Source organism: Pelodiscus sinensis, chromosome 1, assembly GCF_052426305.1.
Source record: "Pelodiscus sinensis isolate ZL-2025 chromosome 1, ASM5242630v1, whole genome shotgun sequence".
Lineage (NCBI taxonomy): Eukaryota > Metazoa > Chordata > Testudines > Trionychidae > Pelodiscus > Pelodiscus sinensis.
The window spans coordinates 22583550-22599766 of NC_143052.1; positions in this window are offsets into that span (position 1 = coordinate 22583550).

The following is a 16217-nucleotide window of genomic DNA, read 5'->3' on the forward strand; positions in this document are numbered from 1 at the left end:
CAGAGCAAAGCTCCTTGGTGGCCATAGATATCCCTTAATCATCTCAATATGTTTTGATTCTGCCATTTCTAGGTATGAGCCTTTGTCCAGATATAATAAACAGAAAAGACTACCGTATATTATACAGCATGTCTGTCATAGTTGATGAAGACATAACAGTTATATTAGAAGAGAGCCTTCCTGCCTATTACACAATGTTTTTCAACTCTCCTACTAGCTTTGAAACTTCCTGGAAACAGGACAAATGGGCAAAAAGGTTAATGTTCTTATGCTGCAATAGTGTAAACAGTTGAGTCTCTGGTTCAACAATGTATTTATATTTATTCAAGTTATTTGCAAGTACTAATCAAATGTATAGTTAGAGTGATGTTAAATGTGGTGGTTTTAGATACAGATGACCTTGGTGCACAGAGGCCTAATGTAGAATTATTATGAAAATACTGAGCAATGTCGTTACTCACAGCTCTGTCCACTAACTGTTAGATAGCATGTGTGCATTTGTGAAGAATGTAAGATGCAGGTAGAAATGCTGCAGATATACATTCAGGACATTCTTTCAGATCTCTCCCTGAAGGCCTGAGAAACTTGTTAGAAATTAGCCAGCCAGTAGCAATGTTATGGAAGGTAGGAGAGACTCCAGAAGACTGTAAAAGGGCAAATATAGTGCCTATTTATAAAAAGGGAAATAAAGAAAACCCAGGAAACTACAGACTAGTCAGCTTAGTTTCTGTGCCAGGGAAGATAATCCAACAAATAATTAAGAAATCCATTTTCAAACATCTGAATGATAATAAGGTGATAAGTAACAGCCAGCATGGATTTGTAAAGAACAAATTATGCCAAAGCAACACAATAGCTTTCTGTGATAGGATAACAAGCTTTGTGAATATGGGGAAGTGGTAGATGTAGTATACATATAATTTAATAAAGCATTTGATACAGTCTCACATGACTGTCTTATACATAAATAAACTATGGAAATATAACTTAGATGGGGCTACTATAAGGTGAGTGCTTAAGCAGTTGAATAACCATTCTCAACAGAGAGTAGTTATTAATGGTTCAGTCATGCTGGAAGGGCATAACAAGTAGGGTTCCACAGGGATCAGTTAGGGGACCACTTCTGTTCAATTGCTTCATCGATGATTGAGATAATGGCATACAGAGTACACTTATTAAGTTTGCAGATGATACCAAGCTGGGAGGGGTAGCAAGTGCTTTGGAGGATAGGGTTATAATCCAAAATGATCTGGACAAACTGGAGAAATGATCTGAAGTAAATAGGATGAAATTCAATAAAGACAAATGCAAAGTACTCCACTTAGAAAAGAACAAATCAGTTTCATACGTACAAAATGGCTATCTAGGAATGAGTACTGGACGGGGAGGAGGGGAAGATGTAAGGATCACAGACCACAAGCTAAATAGGATTCAACAATGTGACACTGTTTAAAAAACCCAATGTTCAAGGATGTATTAATATGAGTACAGGCAGTCCCCGACTTACATCGGATCCGCACTTATGTCGGATCCGCACTTACGAACGGGGCTTTCTCGCCCCGGAGGTCGAGGTAGTGGATTGCTACCTGTGAGCTCCGGGGCGAGAAAGCCCCGTTCGTAAGCTGCTCCGGTGCCCCTGGTCTGCTGGAGACCGTCTCCAGCAGACCAGGGGCACCAGGCGGGTTCCCGCGCTTCTGAGGCTTTGCCAGAGCAAAGCCTCAGAAGCGCGGGAACCGCTGCTGCTGCCGCTTGAGACCCGGTGCCTGTGGTCTGCTGGGGACAGTCCCCAGCAGACCACAGGCACCGGGACTGAAGCCGCAGCCGCGGGGGGGGAGGGGGGTTCCGTGCCTCTGAGACTTTGCCAGAGCAAAGCCTCAGATGCGCGGCACCCCGCTGCCGCTGCTGCTCTGCTCCCCGTGTCCCTGTTCTGCTGGGGGGGAGGGTGCGGATAGTGTGCCCCCCCACCAGCAGACCAGGCTTTTGTTTTGGACCCTGGAGCAGAGCAGCTGGGGCGCTGCGGATTGGTCCTGCAGCACGCGCTCTGGGCATTACTGGACCAACCCGGCAGCACCCCAGCTGCTCTGCCCCAGGTCCTGATTCAGCCGCTGCTGGTCAGTTTCAGCAGTGGCTGAATCAGGACGCCTGGGGCAGAGCAGCTGGGGTGCTGCTGGGTTGGTCCAGTAGCGCCGAGGGGTGCTACTGGAGCAACCCAGCAGCACCCCAGCTGCTCTGCCCCAGGTGTCCCCAAGTCAGCCGCTGCTGAAACTGACCAGCGCTGACTACAGGAAGCCCGAGGCAGAGTTGCTCTGCCCCAGGCTTCCTGGAATCAGCGCTCATCAGTTTCAGCAGCAGCTGACTTGGGGAAGCTTGGGGTTCTTAAGTTGAATCTGTATGTAAGTCAGAACTGGCGGTCAGTTTCAGCAGCGGCTGAATCTGGACGCCAGTTCCGACTTACATACAGATTCAACTTAAGAACAAACCTACAGTCCCTATCTTGTACGTAACCCGGGGACTGCCTGTACTGTAAAGGTGACATGAGAAATAATTCTTCTGCTCTACTCTGATTAGGCCTCAGCTGAAGTACGGTGTCTGGTTCTGTGTGCCACATTTCAGGAAAGATGTGGACAAATTGAACAAGATCCAGAGAAAAGCAACAAAATGGTTAAAGGTCTAGAAAACTTGACCTATGAGGAAAGACTGAAAGAACTGGACTTGTTTAGTCTAGAAAAGAGAAGTCAGAGAGGACATGATAATAGTTTTCAAGTAACTAAAAGGTTATTATGAGAAGGAGGAAAAAAATTATTCTCCTTAATCTCTGATGACAGGACAAGAAGCAATGTGCCAAAGCTGCAGTAAGGGAGGTTTAGGTTGGATGTTAGGAAAAACTTCATAACTCTCAGGATGGTTAAACTCTGGAATAAATTTGAGGTTGTGGAATTTTCATCCCTGGAGATTTTTAAGAGCAGTTTAAACAAATACCTTGGATAGACTAGCTCAGGACTATTCAACTTTGGAAGCTGCAGGGGCCACAACGACACTCACAGCACATGCTGTGGGCCACAACTTAAGTGTGGTTGCATATACATGCAAATATTTATGCAAATAGCTTTTCACACTCACAGGCATGAACACAAAGATTAAGGCAAGACTACACAACACACAGGCCCCATCTAAGTCAGTTCTGCTGATATTAATAACATGCAAAATTTACCTGATTTCCAGCCATACGACAGCACTTTTAATGAGCTATGACAGTTTAGGAATTTAGCTTACTAAAGCACATAACAAAAGACCATTATATTGACTCACCATTATGGAGTGTGTTCCCAGTGGAAATCATGTTCAAAGGATTCCACCCGTGGGCCGTGTGTTGAGCCCTGTGTAAACCCAAACCACACCACAGGCCACAAACAAAGGGGCTGCATGCGGCCTATGGGTCCCGTGTTGAGTAGCCCTGGTCTAGGTGATTCTTGGTCCTGCTATGAGTACAGGGGGCTGGACTTGACGACCTCTCAAGTTTTCTTGCAGTTCTAGGATTCTGTGATTCTAAGGGCATGTCTACACTAGGAAATTATTTTAAATAATTAAATCTGGTGTAATAACTCCTGACTTAACAATATTGAAATAGCATGTTCCCCACTACAGGGAGGCATTGAAATTAGTCAGAATTATTTTGAAATAGCATGTTCACACTGACTAGAGCCTGCCTTGGACTTAGAGCCCCAGAAAGCACTCTGGGGAGGTATCCAGGAGGGCAGATAGCTTTTCTGATCAAGTAGCCACAGGAAGTGTGGTGCATGATTTCAGGGGCTCCTCTCTACAGCTGCATTTCACATGCCACTCCTCCACTTCTCCCCCATCACGGGACACAAACGGGATGCAGAGGCCACAGCACTCAACATGGAGCCAGAACTGCTGCAAAGCAGTGCCAGGCTCATAGGCTTCGTGCTGTGCCCCCTGGCACAGTACTTCCAAACTGCCTGAATGCTGCTCCATCAAGACAAGGACCAGCCTGGACCACAGGCCCTGTTCACCCAGATCCTGGGGCTCCTGCTGCTGCTCATGCCCCTCAATCCCCTGGACACTATAGAATGATATTTCTGGCAGTGGGAGATGAGCTCAGACTGGTGGAACTGCATCATCCTGCAGAGATGGGATGACCAGCAGCAGCTGCAGAACTTCCACATGTGGAAAGCCTCCTTTCTCGAGCTTTGCAAGTGGCTCGACCCTGCCCTCAGGTAACCGGACACATAACTGCAACCCACCATCCCCCTGCTGAAACATGTCGCCATCACTTTCTGGAAGCTCTGTCACGTTACTGGATTTTGAGGGGAGCAGCCAGATCACTGCTGCACCCATAGGTAGGGGTGTTGGCCCCAGAAAATGGTATAAAAGGGGGCCATGTGGGGTGTTGAATAGAAGCTCACTGTCAGCTAATCCTGTGTACGCTGTTTATGTGTTTGTATAATGTCTGCATGTGCAATTATAAGCATGTACTTGTATGGATACTGAATATTTCCCTGCATGTGGTTGAGCATTGGGCAGGGCCCGGCCTATGGACATGCTAATCGGCAAGGCCCTGTGGGACAATGGCACTCAATGGGCCAAGGACACACCTAAGGAAGGAGGGCTGTCACCTGAAAGCTGCCAGCAGAGAACACAGAGATTGGCTGCTGACCAGGTGATTTGCTGCAGCCAAGAGACCAGAGAGGAATGGATAAAGGTTCCATGTGGTCGACGCCATCTTGGTTCTCAGCTCAGCACTTCATCCCAGAGGCAGCATTGCAGGGATTGAAGAGCCGGAAGACCTGTGAACCCATCCTGATGCTAGGATGTGCAAAAAGAACTTTTAAACCAGCAGCTGTAACATCTCTGCTAGAGCCTGCATCGAGGACTGGGAGATTCGGTGCATGTAACGTACTATTCTTTAACAATCTTACTCTCAGGCTTTTCTTTCTTGTGATAATAAACCTTTAGATATAGATTCTAAAGGATTGGCCCAGCGCGTGATTTGTGGGTAAGATCCAGAGGGTAAATTGACCAGGGATCTGTGGCTGGTTTCTTGGAACCGGACAGAACTTGTTCGGGGTAGGTGGGATTGGGTGCTAGGACCCCCCCACCTGTGTATAGGCTTGGGGCCATCTGGGGCACGGATATTGCTGGGGTGTAGGAGGGGTTTTGCTCGTGAGGTTTCAGGCAGGCTGCTGAAGCGCTCTGTGGGACTGGTTTGTGGCCTGTGTGGAGAGGTCACCAGTCTGGGGGCTGTAAGGAGCCCTGGATTTGAGCAATTCGCCCTGAGCAGATGCCCTCAGCTGTGCCCAGACACGGTCCGGTCCATTACAAGCTCACCATGGCAGACAGCTATTGCTCCATCAGGAACTAGCTCGGCATGGGGAAATCTACAGTCGAGGATGTGTTCCTGTAGGTAGCCAAGGCCACAACAAACAAGCGCTGCTATGAAGGGTCATTACTCTGGGCAACGTGGACAGCATCATGGATGGCTTTGCCACCAAGGGCTTTGCCAACTGTGTGTGTGGGGAAGGGGGGAGGAGAAAGCACAGATGGCACTCACATCACCACACAGGCCCCTGACCACAGTGCCTCAGATTATATAAAAATAGAGCGGTATTTCTCCATGGTGCTGTAGGCCCTCATGGATCACAAGAGACACTTCACCAACATCAACATTGGGTGGTCGGGGAAGGCACACCACGATGCCTGCATCTTCCAAAATTCCTGCCTGTTCTGAAAGATGTTCACTAGCACTTTTTCCCCCCCAACTGCATCAGAGTTGGAGAGATGGACATTCCCATCATAATCTTGGTTGAAACAGCCTCTCTCTTGTTCCCCTGGCTCATGAAGCCCTACATGGGAAGCCAGACCCCACCAAAGAGCACTTCAATGCCTGGATGAGCAGGTGCTGCACTCTGGTGGAGTTTGCATTCAGCAGTTTTCAAGGGAGGTTCAGGAAACTCCTTACCCATCTGGAACTCAGTGAGCACAACATCCCCTTTGTGGAGGTGGCCTGTTGTATGCTCCACAACCTATGTAAGAACAAGAGGGTGATTTTTCTGCCAGGGTGAGAGGCAGTGGCTGAACTGCTGGCCAGAGCATTCAAGTGGTCGGACACCAGTGCCATCAGGAGAGCAAATCAAGGGGTTGTGCTCAGAAAGGCTTTAAGGGAGAGTTTTGTATAAGCCCAGCTCTGAGACTCTTCTGCATGCCTCTCCACAAGGAACTCCTGCATCCCCTCTATGTGCGCCTTTCCTCCCCCAGCGCTCCCTTCCCTTGCCCTCCCGTCCCACCTTACTCCCTCCCCATTAGAGCAAATAAAGCCTTCTTGTCTGAAAAAAGCAGGACTATTTATTGGAGGGATAGACAACATGAGAGGGACTGGGAAAAGAACCTGGAATAACGGGGGGGGGGGAAGGTATGGAGGCTCAGGGATGGGGATGGGATTGTCTCCTGTCTCTGGTTTGTCAAGAAGCCCCAGCTGCCCAAGAGATCCTACTACCACATGTTCTGTGGCCCTGGCAGCTCTGGGGCAGGTTAGGGGGGGAAGACATGTATGGGGCAGGAAGGTGTTTGGTGGCCTACTCCATCACTGAGATGAGAGAGGAGCACATGGCTTTGTGCTCCTGTTCCAGCTGGTTCTAGGTGGCCTTCCTCTGCTCCCAGTCAGTGGCTCTTTCCTGGCACTCATCCTTGAGCTCCAAACGAGGGACTGCAGACAGCCCATCTGCTCACACATCAGGTTCTCGCAAGTTCTTTACCACCTACAGATCCCATGCAGATGGTGGACATGCCAAGCTTGCAGCTGGCTCAGCTATGAAAAGTGACAATGGTAGTCATCCCAGGAGACACTGTATATGAAGCCAAGCCCTAATCTCTGAGCTGACACCAAAGGTCTCAGTTCAGATGATGGCGACATGCTTTGAGCCAGGCCATATATTGCCTAGACATCAGGCATTTTCCTGCAGGGGCACAGACAGCCCAGGAAAGCATCGCTGCACACACAGCCTGGAAATAAGCAGGCATGGGAAGGTACAGGCCAGGCAAGGCGCCTGTGTGTAGGAGGGGGGCGGTGGGGCAGCTCATCTTCCTACTGTCTCTAGCACATGCCAAGTCTGGCACTGGTTATGTCCCACAGAGAGAGAACTTCGATCCCTGCCCAGTAGAAGGAGGGGAGCGGATACTGGAGAAGATGTGTGAGCGGCAGACACTGCTTGCAGACAGAGTGCTACTGGGTTCCCCTCCTCCTCTCCCAGGTAGGTTCCCATACACAGGCTCAGTCTCTGCACCGCTGTGCTTGACCAGAAGCAGATGCTGCCTGAGTGTGGGCATGAGCCTGTGCCATGTGCAGCACTGCAGTGTGGTGCCTTGACCCCAAACTCCTTAGTGGTGGCTTGTCATGGGAAAGTGTCCCAACACGGAAGCCGGAGTAAGGCAGGCCACTCCAGGAACTTTGTGAGAACGACTGAAGAGTTCCTATGTGAGAGCATCATGGAACTAAGTGCTCCAGACTGGTGCTCCATGGTGCACAGGCTGTTGTGCAACCCCCAGGATGAGTAGGCTGAGAAAGGAGCACTCGGCCCCTCGCAGCTCACTGCCTGCCCCTGTGTGTATATAGGGAAAGTTATAGAACTCACCTGAAGTGCCTTTCCTGGGTTTGTCCAAAACCTGAGAGATATCCTGGGAGGGGAGACTGGCTCCAGGGTGAAGAGCAGGTCCTGGCTGGTAGGCCAGGTCATCTAGTTTGCCTCCTCCCTCTCTACAACCCTGCCCTCCTGGAGGCCAAGACCGGGTGTGTCCTGGCCACACTCCACAATGAAGGGGGAGTTGACTGGCCCCCTCTCCCAGGATGGCATCTAACTGCTCAAAGTAGTGGCAGCTGTGCGGTGCTGCCCAGATCATCCACTCTGCTCTTTGGCCTCGTAGTAGGCTTTCTGGAGCTCACTGATCTTCATATGGACCTGGTCCAGGGTTTGGGTGCAGCCTTTGCTGGCCAGGGTGGAGGCAATCCAGCTATAGACATCCACATTTCTCTTTCTGGTGCAGAGATCCCTGAGGTTGGTCTCCTCCTCCCAGACCTCGATGAAGTCCAGGATCTCTGCTCAGTCCAGGCCAGAGCTATCCTGTGTTCCTGGCCAGTGGCAGCCAAGGGAACAGCAGGAGTGCAGATAGCCATGGAAGGCTCTGAGGGAGCATTGGGGTCCGTCTTGGCTCCTTGGCTTGCCGCTGTCTCACATGTAGCTCTCACTGCTCTCCAATGTGTAAGAAGTCATTTTCCTGCTGCTGGGAATTTTAAGCTCTGCAGGTAAAAGGAAGCAGTGGAGATACCAGATATAGCCAGAACAGTCAGAACTACAGCTGTGAGGCATCTCTGGAGGCCAATTATTTTGAATCAGCAGTGGAGCATCCACACTAACGCAATTTCAAAATAACAATTTTGAAATTAGTATTATTCCCTGAGGAAAGAAGCATTACAGATTTTGAAATATCCAGCCCATTATTTCAAAATAATGGGCTTGGTAGTGTATCATATGGTAGACTCCTAATATGTATCATATAAAATAGTCATGGCAGGGGGGAAGAAGAGTTCAGTGGTTTGAGCATTGGGTTTAGCTGGCCAGAGTTGTGAGTTCAAGCCTTGAAGAGGCCATTTAGGGATCACGGGCAAAATCTGTCAGGGATGGTGCTTGGTCCTGCTGTGAATGCTGTCAATGACCTTTCAAGCTTCCTTCCAGTTCTAGGAGCTAGGCACCTCCATTCATTCATTTAGTTGTACTGAAAATTAAAAGAAAGAAAAACTATGCACACCCAGATCTCAAAAGGAAAAGAGGGAGACATAGATAGGGGAAAACTAACACAGTCTCCAAAACATAGGCATAAAAAAAAGGAAAGGCACACAACTATTCTTATGAATGTATTCTTTTCTTTTACTCAGTCTTTTGGTTTTTCAGCTCTTCCCCGGAAGCTCAAAGCACTAAACAAAGAAATTGGAAGAACTTTTAGCTATATAAAACACATGCAAAGGTATTTATAGGCCTTTGCATTTTGATCTTTCTATTCTAAATTAACATAACAGATGTTGTGTCAAATTCTCATTGACAGATATATTAAAGTGAGAGTGACATCACATCTGTTTTTCAGCAAAGCAAATAAATCAATTGCTGAATTGGGACCACTCTTGTGCAGTGTGGGTACATAATATCGTCTTTAGATGAATAGTCCAAACTACTCCATCGCTTGGCAGTGGATAGATGGACCAAACAAGTGAAACATTCATTGTTCGAACAGGTTGGCAAGGGCACCCATATTAATAAATCCAGCTCTTGCTTGTCATTTCACAGCTTAATTCACCATTTAGGGTCAAATTTTCTGCTGATGTGACTGACTAAGTCCCTCTGCAGATTCACCACCCATCTTTGCCCACTCTCTGCTCACCTGCTCCATTGAGGATCTCAGCCACACAGCACCTCCTTCTGTGCACTTGGCCTCCCCCAACTAGGTAGCCAATGTAGAGTATCAGGATCAGACCCAAAGCACAATAAAATACATAGAAAGCCCTAATAGTAGTCTTATTTCTCCATGCCATCCTCTATGAGCATGTAGGCCAAAAGACTGTTTAGCCTGCATGGATTTTCAGAATCTGGGCCATAAGAAGTATTGGCCACAAGAAAAATGCTATTCAAAAAGTATTTTTATTTGCACTTGAAATATTTTTATATGCTGACAAACTTTTGATTGTTCATTAAAAAAGTAAGAGTCTACTATATTGGCTAAAAGAACTGTCACTTTAGACAGTCCACATAGTAATTGTTTCTGTTTAAAAATAATATAGCTCTTTATAAACTAAAGCCTGTTGCTCAGACCAAACAAGTAATTTTACAGTCATTTCAGCCCATCACATTTCCCCATTCCATGGCTGACTTCACATAAGATAGAGATCAATTTCAAGCCATGGCTTGCACAGGGGAATAGCTGTCCAATCTGTTATTTGTGTATGACTGCAATTTGCTTTATGCTAGAATATAATTAAAATCTAGAATGTTGCATTCCTTTCATCTTTCTAGGTGGATGTTTCAGACTTGTTTGATAGAAAACTGTATTTTCTCCTAATATTGTTTGTATGAGGTTGGTTAAAATGGCAACAGTGTCAGCTTTATCAGCAAATTTTCTCTGCTTTTATAATACATGTATGCAGTATTATTGTAGCTGGGTTAGTCCCAGGATATTAGAAAGCTTGTCTCTCACCAACAGAAGTTGGTCCAATAAAAATATGTTACCACACCCACCTTGTTGTTTCCCTTATAATACACAGCAAGCAGATTTTATTAGTAGGAATTTTTACCCCCCTCCTTTTCGTAAGTTCATTTTGATACAAACAGAAAAATTCCTTGTACATCCTATCTTGCCTTTTATCCCAGTGATAGCAAAGTACTTTAAGAACAATGACAGCCCAATTCAGCCTCCTGTTTTCAGGCTATGTAATATATCTTATTACTATTTATTTCCCTGTACTGTGTGAACAGTCAAGTTCCACTCTGCCTAAATATGGGTGGAAGAATCTGTTCACTATGTTTTATATTCAATATCTCTCTAGTCAGTTATAATTAATTGCTAATTTATTAGCTACACTGTTACCATATATACAGAGCATCTTAACTCAGATCAGCCAATCAAACCTAAAACCCACAACCACCTTCCATTGTCAGCTGCCACACCTGATTCTATTCATCCTCTTAAAGCCATAATAATATCTTCAAATAAGACCCCAAATTCAGCAAGCTATTTAAACACATTTTGAGTTTTAAGTAACTATGTCCACTCATGTCCAACATTAATCAAGAGTCTAAGCCCTGGTCTACACTAGGACTATTTCAAAATAACGCCCCAAAGTTGAATTTATAAACAGAGAATCCACCCAACCAACAATGTTATTTCAAAATCTGTGCTCCTCCTTTCCATTGGGAGTAATGCTAATTCTGAAATAGTTATTTCAAAACAACAGTACTGTGGACACTCTGGTGCCACTATTTCAAAATAATTACTCCCCGGAGTAATTCAAACTAATTTGTCCCCAGTGCTTCCTGGGGATCTTAAGTCTGAGGTACTGCATTCACATCAATGGGATGCCTGCCTCCGACTAATTTCAAGGCTTCCACATAGTGTGGCTATGCTAATTCAAATTTGTTAAAGTGGGAGTTAAGCTGAATTTACTAATTTTGAAATAGTTTCCTAGTGTAGAAAAGGCTAAATGATTTGCTGGCTCAAGACTTCAAGTATAACTGTTGTACAGCATACCTCAAAATAACCTTCCCTGGTGCAGCAAATTATCTGGTTTGAGACCAGTTAGGTCCCTGGTGGTGCTGGACCAGGGAGGAAAAACCAATGTATGAAGTTGTGAAGTTTTACTATGTGTTTGTTACTGAAACATGTTGTGAGTATGGGGAATGCCACAAACGTTTGTAAGCAAAGGTCATACAGGTCATCTCCTACAGTACACACAGAAGATGCAGATAAGAATCTGCATTATTGATAAAGTACATAGGTAATGGTACTGTCTGACCCCATTACACAGCAAGGATTTTTCCAACACAAGAAGTTGGGGTATAAAAACGAAAACACGTAGACAAATTACCTCTTCTTTCCCACCCACTGAAGGCAACAAGATGATTTAGAAGACAAAGAAATATCACTGAACTGAGGAGCATGGTTCTGTGTAGAAATTTTCCAGTTGGCACAGATTGCTGTAGACTGATTTAGGAAACTGTCTCTTGGAGCCAGGAAGTTTAGGCCCCTGAGTATTTTCTTACAGGAATCAGGCATCTGCCTCATGCCACAGAAAATGGCCAAAGGAGGAGGAGGAGGAGGAGAATGTGGTGGTGCCCACCTCATAACGTTTAACCCAGTGGGTAGGGCACTCAACTGAGATGTGGGTGACCTGGGTTACTTTTTTCCCTTCCTCTGGCAGAGCAGGAAATGTATTTGTACAGGGGTCTTCCACCTCTACCCTCTGGGGATAGTTCTCTGACCACGGAGGTGGAGTTCCCTCACACACTCTTGTTGAAATGGTTCCATTCTAGATTATTTTTAAAAGGACAATTTGTGCAGGAGGACTGGACAATGCATCTACTACCAGGCTATAAAGTCAATATTTTTTCTCTCTCTTTTGCTTGATAACTACTTAAGTATTTATACACAGTGGAATAGTCTCTAAAAGTATAGGTTACCAGGTAGCTTCTTGGCATCCTGACACAAAGGTGGCCCTCTTTACACTACTCAATTTGTATTGTTTGCCAGGGCACAAATACACTTCAAGTCACTTTATTTACATGCTGTTTAAATTCCACCTTCCCTAAAGGTTAAAAAAAAAAAAAAAAAAAAAAAAAAAAAAAAAAAAAACACAGACTCTCAAGAAGTCCAAGTACATTTACAATCTAGCTGCTGCTCCAGCAAGGGTGTAAATATTTGCAGATAAACATGAAACATGCCTGAACGCCAAGTTCTCAATGGCATCTTTTCTGTGCCTAGCTCAATTGCTGACTATGTGCATATCTGACTCCGGGGCTGTCTCAGAGCAAATATTTCGAGCTTGGCATAAATACTTTGCTTTTGCCTCACTGGAGGTTATGTTTGCTCTGAATGATTCCAAGGAATGTTAGTGCAATACAAAAATGTCTAGGGAGAAGATCTTGCTCTAGAATCTATATGGGTATGTCTACACTACAAAGTTAGTTCGAACTAATGGATGTTAGTTTGAACTAACTTTCATAGGCGCTACACTAGTGCTCCGTTAGTTCGAACTTAACTCGAACTAACAGAGGGCTTAGTTCGAACTAGGAAATCCTCATTCCACGAGGATTAAGCCTAGTTCGAACTAGCTAGTTCGAATTAAGGGGTGTGTAGCCCCTTAATTCGAACTAGTGGGAGGCTAGCCCTCCCCAGGTTTCCCTGGTGGCCACTCTGGCCAACACCAGGGAAACTCGTCTGCCCCCCTGCCGGCCCCGGAGCCCTTAAAGGGGCATGGGCTGGCTACGGTGCCCATGCCAGGTGCAAGCCTGCCAGCACCCAGCCAGCAGACCCTGCACCTGGCATGGATCGAGCCACCCACCCGATGCCCTCCAGCCCTCCCCCTCTTCCCGGGACCAGGCTGGCGGCCCCCAGGAGCTTGCCCGGGACCGCAAGAGCCAGGCACCCGCCTGGGCTACTGCGGACATCGTGGACTTTGTCGACGATCTCCGCACTAGGCACAGGAAAGTGGCTGGCTTGGGCAGGAGAGCTGCCAGCCTGGCCACCCAGGAGCAGGTGTGCAAGAGAATCAATGGGGGTCCACTGAGACCCCCGACCCTGAGCTTACAATGACCGTACTGGGTCAGACCAAAGCTCCATCTAGCTCAGTAGCCTGTCTGAAGACAGCAGCCAACCCTAGGGACCCTGGAGGGGATGGACCGAAGACAGTGACCAAGCCATTTGTCTCGTGCCATCCCTCTCCAGCCTTCCACAAACCTTGGGCAGGGACACCACTCCTACCCCCTGGCTAATACCACTCCAAGGACCCAACCTCCATGACTTGATCTCACTTCCCTTTAAACTCTGTTCCAGTTCTAGCCTTCACAGCCTCCTGCAGCAAGGAGTTCCACAGGTTGACTCTTTGCTTTGTGAAGAACAACTTTCTGTTACTAGTTTGAAGCCTGCTACCCATTCCTTTCCTTTGGTGTCCTCTAGTCCTTCTTTATGGGAACTAATCAAGAACTTTTCTGTATGCACCCTCTCCACCCAACTCCTGCTTTTAGAGACCTCTATCCTGTCCCCCCTCTGTCTCCTCTTTTCTAAGCTGAAAAGTCCCAGTCTCTTTAGCCTCTCTTCATATGGGACCTGTTCCAAACCCCGATCATTTTAGTTGCCCTCCCCTCTCCCACTCTCTCTCTTCCCCTCTCCCACCTCCTTTTCCCAGTCTCCCCCAGTTTTGTTCAATAAAGACACATTCCATTTTGGAAGACACGTTATCTTTATTTTGTACATCAAGAAGAGGGGCTAGGGAAGGGTAAGTGGAAGGAGGTGAGGGAGGAATGGGGCACAAGCCCCCGATGGGGAGGACTGGGCTGGCTCTGCAGGCTTCTGGGGGCGGAAGCTCTCCTGCAGCCCCCCAATTGCCCCCTCTCCCCAGATGGCAGCCTGCGGCAAGTGCAGCCGGGCTGATGGCCGAGTGCTGTGATGTGCCAAGTGTGGGCACTCAGGGCACTCCAAGCCAGGACTGCTTTGTAAGCGGGGCACCCCGAGAACTGTCTGTCCGGGGTGGGGGTCGGGACCCTTTAAGCACAGCCCTCGGCTAGCCTGAGACAGCAGCTCCACGCTCTAAGTCCTCCTCTGATGCCCTGCTGGCACTGCTTCCGGCCATCCTTAACCCCGGTTCAGGGTCCACTTAATATGGACATGCTAGTTTGAATTAGCAAAACGACAATTCGAACTAGTTTTTTAGTCTGCATCCGTTAGTTCGAATTAGCTTAGTTTGAATTAACTAATTCGAACTAAGTTAGTTCGAGTTAACGTTGTAGTGTAGACGTACCCTATGAGAGCCAGGTACTGCATCCCCAGAAGGTTAATATTTTGACCATTTTGTCTAGCTAATGCATTTAGTAACTAAACTCTTTCAGATAAACAGAACTGCTTACATTGCCAGTATATTGTATTACCTATGGAAGGATAGGGAGTCAGAAGTCTTACATATTTTAGAAATGTCTGTCTGAGTGTTTGTTCAAGAACTCTTTCTGAATAGTAAGAGCTGGGACCACCAAATTTGGTATGCAGCTTCCTCTTGACATAACTTAAAGCAAGGTCAGAGTATGGTCATGCTAGGCTATTGGGATGTGAGTAGAACCCAATCTTCTCTCATAAATTGGGAAAGGGAGGAGTCTGGCAGGAGGCAGTTACACTGCAGAATGACCACAGGGGGCAGCAAGGTGCCAGAGATGGGGACTGGGACCCCTTTGGGCCAGCAGGGGGCACAGGTGGAGAAAAGGAAGTTATTTTATATATTTCAGAGAGTTTATCTATTTGTGTCTGTGTCCCCTAGCTGGGCAACAGACACACACACATTCACACCTCCCCTGGCTGTACCTGCTGGAGCTACAGTGGCCATGGACAGGTGCTTCTCAGCTGTTGCCAAGCTGCTGCAGTGAGAGAGGGCTGGGGTAATCCTCTCTCCCTGGGGGAACCTGCATGCTGAACCCCTCATCCCCAGCTCCACCCCAGAACAATTTAAATGAAAAAGAAAACCCAACTTATTTGAGTTAAGAACCCAGGGTATGTCTACACTACCCCCCTAGTTCGAACTAGGGGGGTAATGTATGCATACCGAACTTGCTAATGAAGCCCGGGATTTGAATTTCCCGGGCTTCATTAGCATAAAGCCGTCGCCGCCATTTTTAAAAGCCGGCTAGTGCGAACCCCGTGCCGCGCGGCTACACGCGGCACGCACTAGATAGTTCGGATTAGGCTTCTAGTGTGCAAGGCATAGCCACCAGTGTGCAAGGCATAGAATCTAGTACATATCTTGATAACACTGCCACAGTGATCTCCATTAAAAACCTGCATCATTACTCCATCACAGGGCCAAAGGTAGCTATACCAACTTATACCAATGGACAATCTGGCCAAACTCTCAAGCATGCAGGAAATAACCTAATTTTGATACTATAATCCACTTGCACTTTCCTTTTTCGATATAAATCATGTACCAATTATTTAATGCAACTCCGTGAAGGATCAGATTCAGTGATAAAAAACTTAATTTTCTCTCTTGCAGAAAAGGGCAATAACAGCAAACTCTTTATTACCTGAAAGGAGATAGTGTATTAAAGGTCAAATGATATCATCAAGAGAACAATATAACCGAACTGGAAAACATCAGGTATATCTAGTAAATAAAGGTATAACAAGTTCCAGTGACTGGAAGTTGAAGTGAAAAAAAAAAATCAAATAAGGTGTATTTTGTAAGTGAAGGTAATTAGCCATTGGAATCAGTTACCAAAGGCTGTGATGGATTATCCATCACTTTTTAAAATCAAGATTGATTGTTTTTAAAAGATAAGTTATACAGGGTAAGCTTGGAACCTAACTGGTCCCAAATGAGGGAGTTTGCCATACCAGGGCAGGTCAATTCTACCTTCCCCTCCCCCCCCCCCCCCCAAACCTCCCGAGCTCTACTCCTG